Source organism: Otolemur garnettii, unplaced genomic scaffold (assembly GCF_000181295.1).
Source record: "Otolemur garnettii isolate 467f Iridium unplaced genomic scaffold, OtoGar3 scaffold00140, whole genome shotgun sequence".
NCBI lineage: Eukaryota > Metazoa > Chordata > Mammalia > Primates > Galagidae > Otolemur > Otolemur garnettii.
In genome coordinates this window covers 4941829-4949401 of record NW_003852535.1, presented here as the reverse complement: position 1 = coordinate 4949401, position 7573 = coordinate 4941829, and the positions used below count along the sequence as shown (strand labels likewise).

The 7573-nt window shown below is 44.5% G+C and overlaps 1 protein-coding gene across 2 annotated transcripts in view; it reads right to left on the bottom strand.

Annotated features, from left to right (window-relative positions):
* Positions 1-4012: 4012 nt before the first annotated feature.
* The window catches only part of CPSF7 (cleavage and polyadenylation specific factor 7), a 26343-nt gene continuing 22782 nt past the window's right edge, over positions 4013-7573 (bottom strand). The window contains exon 9 of one of the 2 annotated variants that reach the window (XM_012810670.1): positions 4013-6092. The gene's annotated coding sequence lies outside the window, so the exon portion shown is untranslated. The remainder of the gene's footprint in view (positions 6093-7573) is intronic. The other variant, XM_003798748.3, reaches the window with a different exon arrangement.

The following is a 7573-nucleotide window of genomic DNA, read 5'->3' as shown; positions in this document are numbered from 1 at the left end:
TTTGGCAGTTTTTGGCTGGGGCGGGGTTTGAACCCACCACCTGTGGCATATGGGGCCGGCGCCCTACTCCTTTGAGCCACAGGCACCACCCAGGATCAGGAGGCCTGAGGCAAAAGAATTGCTTGACCCCAGGCAAGTCCTGTGGCTCAAGGAGTAGGGCACCAGCCCCATATGCTGGAGGTAGCAGGTTCAAAGCCAGCCCCAGCCAAAAATTGCAAAAAAAAAAAAAAAAAAACTGAGGACTGTCACTTTATATATCAGTTCTTTCTCCAAGTAACCATCTTTAAAATTGTTCCTCATCTTGTTTGGTACTGGCCATGTTTTTTAGCCGTAAGAAGTCACCAGGAGCCATGAAAAAATCTACTTTAGGAAACCTAGAGGCCCTTTTGTCTGCTCTCAGATGAATCCTAGAGTATCTGCTTCTACTTAAAGTAAAGTGTAACTGACCTTCAAGCATTGTATGCTGGTTTTTAACTCAGGTTATTTTCTGTGATCAGGCTCATTCTTACTTTATTAGGGCCTCCACTGTCCTAAGCACTGATGCTTTTCTTGTTTTCTTCCCCTTCTGTGCCCTTGCCATCCATCCACAAAACTATAGTAGATAGGTCTAATCAACTGTGAAATAGTAACAAAATATCCAATAGGAATTCCCGGATAATTCACTCACAAATCCCACTAACATAATTTTTCTGCTGCTTCTCACACTGCTCCTTTTTCTTTTTCTTTCTTTCTTTTTTTTTTTTTTTTTGAGACAGAGTCTTACTTTGTTGCCCTCAGTGGAGTGCTATGGTGTCACAGCTCACAGCAACCTTAAACTCCTGGGCTCAAGTGATTCTCTTGCCTCAGCCTCCTGAGTATCTGGGACTATAGGTGCCTGCCACAATGCCCAGCTATTTTTTTTTAAGAGATGGGGTCTCGCTCTTGCTCAGGCTGGTCTCAAACCCATGTGCGCAGGCAGTCCACCTGCTTGGGCCTCCCTGAATGCTAGGATTATAGGTGTGAGCCACCTCACCCGGCAATACTACTGCTTTTGAAGAAGTCATTGATATCAAACTGGAGGGAAGCCCATTCTTTCTGGCCTCCCTACTTTCTTTAGAGGTTCATGGGTGGCACCTGTGAGTGAGTAGGGGGCCAGTCCCATATACCGAGGGTGGCAGGTTCAAACCCGGCCCAGCCGAACCGCATGGAAAAAATAGCCAGGTGTTGTGGCGGGCACCTATAGTCCCAGCTACTCTGGAGGCTGAGGCAAAAGAATTGCCTAAGCCCAAGAGCTGGAGGTTGCTGTGAGCTGTGATGCCATGGCACTCTACTGAGGGCGACAAAGTGTCTCTAAAAAAAAAAAAAAACAAACAAAATAGAGGTTCAGTGGTTAACAGTTAAACATATAAATGAATGGAAGGCCCAGGTGGATGTTTAGAGGTGGCTTATAAAACCTATATGTTACTTAGAATTCAAAGGGATCAACTAAATATAATCCACCACTTTGCAGGCTTAGAGGTGAGGTGGTAACATAGCCAGCACCACACAACCACACAACCAGTTACTAACAGAACAAGAAGCCTTAGGAGTCTGTCTGAATCAAGTAAATTCCATTTCTCCACAAGTACTACGTGAAGATAAAAATGATTGGAAATGCAGCTATTGTCAGGTACAGTGGCTCCCACCTATTTTGGAAGGCTGAGGCAGGAGGATCACTTGAACCCAGGAATTCAAGGTTGCAGTGAGCTACAATCATGCCACTGCATGCTAGGTGGGGTGAGAGAGACCTTGTCTAAAAAAAAAAAAAAAAGCTATGAATAGGAACAGAAGTCCTCTCCTGAGTGTTCATTCTTCCTGAAGCTTGCTGGAGCCACCTGTCTAGTCTAGGTGCAGTTAATGACACCGAGTAGAACATCATACAACAGGAAGGATGATGGAGGATGGGAATCTGTGAGGTCTTTTAGGGTTAATGTGGCCAGAAGCAGTGCTCACTAGAGTCAAAGGAAGCCACTACAGCCCAAATAGACCTGGCAGCACAAATATTCTGGGGCAGTTTTAAGAGGGATGAGCCCTGGTCACAAGCTAGGAGAGGCCTGCTCAGCTACTCACAGTCATGGCTAGAACTGGCAAGTTGTGATTGATTGCAAGCAGCTGCGCCAAGAGCCACAGCCCGGCCCAGTTTATGAAGCATTTAGGACACAGATTCGGGTTTCTGGCTCCATACCACAGCATAGGAGTCTCCACTTATAGGAGACTAACATTCACCCAGTGCCGGTCAGAGTATATTTAAAATCCATATAATGATCCTGGGGCAGAAGGAAATCAACTCAGAAAGCCACGTGTGCAAAGGTATTTGGTTTAGAAATATGAGTTTGGGCTCGGCGCCTGTGGCTCAAACGGCTAAGGCCAGCCACATACACCTAAGGTGGCGGGTTCAAATCCCCAGCCTGGGCCCGCCAAACAACGATGCCTGCAACCAAAAAATGGTCAGGCGTTGTGGCGGGCGCCTGTGGTCCCAGCTACTTGGGAGGCTGAGGCAGGAGACTCGCTTGAGCCCAGGAGTTGGAGGTTGCTGTGAGCGTGATGCCATGGCACTCGACCCAGGGGGATAGCTTGAGGCTCCGTCTCAAAAAAAAAAAAAAAATGTGAGTTTGAACCTAGATCAGTAGTTCTCAACCTGTGGGTTGAGACACACAGAAACTGTATTAAAGGGCACACAGGAACTGTATTAAAGGGCCGCGGCATTAGGAAGGTTGAGAACCACTGACCTAGAGTAAACTAAATTCCATCCCTTTCTATGTCACCATGGTACCCCCTAGATGAAACAATGTATTTGTTTCTAAGCTAACAGTCTTCATACTTTAGTTACATAAGTCATCTGGGGTGTAAAAAGCAGATTCTTAGACCTGAAGTAGAGACTGGGGCAGCCCAGGAGTATGCATTTTAGCACACATGGCAGATGACTGCAGTGTGGGGGACTATGGAATCCGATTTGAGAACATTGGTTTACATTCTGACAGGCACTCCAACTAGTTTTTTTCCTCCAAGTTTCACATAATTGTTAAGACCTCCCAGGGAATTTCCCTTCCCCTGAAAGTTACTTATTTTTAGTGATTTTACCTTATTTAGTACCAATATACATCTATGGTCACCTTACTATCATCTAAGTTTCCTCTTGTTTACCTGGCTTTTTAAAAAGCCAAAAGCTTTTGGCTTGGCACCTGTAGCTCAGTGGCTAGGGGGCTGGGCCACATATATTGGGGCTGGCAAGTTCAAACCCAGCCTGGGCCTGCCAAACAATGCCAAATACAACAAAAAAATAGCCAGGCGATGTGGTGGGTGCCTGTAGTCCCAGCTACTTGGGAGGCTGAGGCAAAAGAATTGCTTAAGCCCAAGAGTCTGAGGTTGCTATGAGCTATGATGCTATGGCACTCTACCTAGGGTGACAAAGTAAGACTCTTCCTCAAAAAAACAAAAGCTTTTCTGGAATCCCAAAAGCACTCCACACTTCTACTAACCTTTCTGATCTGTTATGTCCTCATATTTAGTCTATAAAACAAACTCATGTTCTGATTATTAAAACATCCCTATGTACAAGACACAACAGCTATTATTTTCATCTTAAAAATGAAAAAGACCAGGGTTATGTTACTTGTCCATGGTTAAATAGTGGAAATAGGCACTAGCAATCAAGTTTTATCAGGAGACTTTCTTTCCTGAACTTGAGGACATTGGAACTGAACTGTACAAGGTAGGAAATTTGCTCTGAAAACATCCTGGGAATCTTGAAAGGTAAAGAATTTCTTGGATGTTTTCTTTAACCAGATTGTTAAAGATGGCCAAGGGAAAAAAGCTCATGTGATGCCTCTGAAGGTTTGCACTAGATGTTTAGGAGGCTAACCCAAGCCATAGAGAAGCCATTGTCCAACAGGCAATTCCCGCTGAGAACCTGTGGTTTCACTACCTTCCCACAGTGTCTACATCAGCCCATACCCAAGCCCACGACACCTCAACAAATCTATTAAATGCAGAATCCATAAAACAGCTCACACCCCATTTATTATTTAAAAATATTTTGTTACAAAAGGAAAAAAATACAATGCAGTATAAAAGATTGACAGCGTCATCAAGTTTATTACACAATTTTCAACCTATCAGAAAGACAAACAAATCACCGACAACAAGGGGACGGGACCTTAGCCTTTTTGCGGGTTGGGGTTTTTTCCTTTTGCTATCAGGAAACAAAACTAAAAATTGTGTCATTGAGTAAAAACAAAACAAAAATGGGGAGAAAAAATTCTCCGGGTAAACTGTATTTCTGGTATTCTATATATATTTTTTCCCCTTAAACTGTCACCTTACTTGGTTTTCTCTACATTTTAAAAAGACACCCGGAGCTGCTCTTGAGGATAAGCACATCACTTAACACTTGGCTGGTTGGGTGGGGTGCCATGTTCTCAAGTGGAGGTGGGGATGGGGTTGGGGGGACAGGGGGAAAAAAGCTACAACCTGTAGCCTCTGTCCCGGGGGAATGTGCCTCTCCAACCCTGGGGGATTCCCTCAGTGACTGAGGGCTATGTCAGAAACGTGCTGGGAACAGAGGAAGGGTTCAGTTCAATTCAGTCTCTCCCCTCTGAGCCAGAAGGGTCTCCAGTGACCCTATATCTCACGTGCCAAGTCTCATCTCACATGCCACGTCTCTTCTTACATTAGATGTTATGTGCCCTATTCATATCATGCAGAAGTAGCATCACCCCGTGGGTACTGCAGGACCCTGTTGTTGCCTCCTTCTTCAGCAGCAACCACATCACAATTTGGATGTTATGGGAAAAGCAATTCCATTTGCCTGTGTAGAAAACGGCCCCCAGAGTGCTGGTCCTTAGAAGTCTGAGCTGAGTTCATTCAAGTCAGGCTCCATTTCTTCCTGCTCCTTTATCAGAGGCAGGAAGTACCTCCAGGTAGAGCAAGAGGAGCTATTAAGTCAATAGTCAAAAGTGAAAAGACACCAAATTTGTGACTTTACCTGCCTACTAGTGCCAGGCTATCTCACAATATGTAAAAGTATGTACCTCGGGGATGCAAGCCCATGCTTACATCAAACCTGAAAAAAGAAAAACCTATGGAAGTAGGCCCTGCCCAACTTGCCTCCTTCCCCACTATTCCTGGTACTTCACAAGGGTTCTTCATTGCTGAGGTCCCAATGTCCCCATCTCCCAACGGCAATACCTTCCTCTAAAACAAGGAAGCAGCCTTCTTGGGGGGAAGGGCTCCATGTGTTAAATGGGAAAGCCCCAGGGAAAGGGAACGGCTAAGAGCTGGCTGGTTATTGCAAGAGGCAACCAAGCACTAAACAGCAGAGGGTGGTAATCAGCTCTACCAGGCTTCCCAGCAGAAAGCAACCTCACTAGGCCTTCTCTGCTGAGGGACAAGTCCACGAGAAGGCTGGGCAGCAGAGAGGTGAAAGGGTTCAGCTCTCTGGGAGGTCAGGGAAATGAACCATCAATATATGAGAAGGAAAAGCAAGAACAGAACTAGCTTTTCATAAGGTTAATTTCTGTTCTTATGGTTCCTCCTCAAAGGGCTTGGAAGGTAAAAGAGTTAAACAAAGAAGTGGTATGTTAGCAAGGGATTGGGACCCTCTTGGCCCCATCAGATCTAGTGCTGAGGGCAGGACCCTGGGCATATTTGGCACACCCAGTCACTCTCCTAGATCAGACATGGAAGATCCATTTTCTTTGGGAAGGAAGAAGTCTTCCCATAAACCTCACCACTGAATTGCTCCTGGAGAATCAGAAACTCATACGTTTCCTTGGACAAAGCACCATTCTCTATGGAGACCAGGGGCCTAGACATGTGTTGTTTTTTTTCTTGTCTGCCACCCCTCCCAACCACATAAGTCTTTAGGTTCTTTCTCCTGGCAAACAGGAGGTATGGGATTAGGAGGGCTGCCAAGCAGTCTTCAATCCTGTAGGGCAGAGGGTATTCCCTGGGTGTCTGAAGGGAGTTAGGGGATTGGAGGAAAGGGAAGGGGTGGAGCGGCCTCCGTCCTTTAGTCCTGATCAAGGTGAGGAGATGCAAGTCCATTAAAAAAACATTTGCTTCCAACCAGACTCCTGCAATGAGAATATCAGAAGAGATGAAAGAAAACACAAGTTAGTGTCTACTTTCTAATAAGAGCTTATATGATAACCTGTGTGTTATGAGAAGCTCTAATAACCAATTCTGGCTACATTTTGGTGATAACTTGGGAATGCAGACATAAATCAACAGTTGCTTCAGTGGGTCAATCAGCCATCAGGCCAGACCTAGAGTTGGGCCTTACCCCGAGGAAGGATGCATAAAGAAGACTGCTGTTCTCTGGTTGCCTCTGGACAGACCACACTTTTCACTCTCAGGGAATACCCACAGAATATGAAGACAATTTTTCTCTAACTAAAAAGCTAACACACACACAAAGCTTGCAAAATTAAATTCTCTAAGGTAAATAAGGCCCACCCACCAACATGCAACCTCCTAAGCTATAGCTTGTGTAACTACAGATAGAATTAAGAAAGTCGGATGAGAATGTCAGAAATTGACATTTTGAGGTATCTGATTTAGTTCTTTCAGACTGGATTTTATTATTCAGTTTGTATAACCAATATATCTGAGGGTGACCAGAAAAGTAAATATAAATAAGTAGAAAACATGCCAAACAACTGTTTTCCAGGAACTACTTACTGTTAATAGAATTTTCAGTTATCCAAATTTAGTCACCTTCATAATGGGAGAAATAGTCCCATTTTATAAGTAAAAGACATGAGGCAAAGTGACAGCTAAAGACAGGCTGGGATAGCTGTTCAATCCTGAAAGTACTAATGGATCAGTATATCTCAGTGATAATTTCCCTGTCAAAAGGCTGTCAGGAGGCCAGGCTAGGTGGCTCATGCCTATAATCTCAGCACTTTGGGAGGCCAAGGTGGGTGGATTGCCGCAGCAAGTTTAAGACCCTATTTCTAAAAATTAGCTGGGGGTTGTGGCAGGCACCTGTAGTCTCAGCTACTTGGGAGGCTGAGGCAAAGAGAATCGCTTAATCCCAAGAGTTTGAAGTTGCTGTGAGCTATGACACCACAGCACTCTACTGAGGGAGACAAAGTGAGACTTTGTCTCAAATAAATAAATAAAGGCTGTCAGATGCAAAGCCATCATGAATGGTGACATGCAATTATATGTTCTGACTACTAAACTGAATGTGGCTCCACAGACTATAATTCATGCTCTGCAAAGGCCAATTAACATCACCCTGGTCAATCTTATCCCAGTCACTAGCCTGGATGGGGGTTATGACTCACAAGTAACATTAGCAAAGATGCTACCTCAAATGAGAAAAAGAAAGTGCTGCTACTACTACACAAGGAACAGGACTAACCAACATCTCCAACTCTTAACACTTAACATCCTGCCCACTCTGAGAACCAATTAGGCCAAAGCTGTTTGTGGGCTCCATCTAGATAACCGTTTGCTTTTCCAGTGGATATGTAAATACTTCTCCAAACTCAATCTGCTGCAAAATCTAGAAGTTCTAGAACCTACAAACTATTTTCTTTTTTTTTTT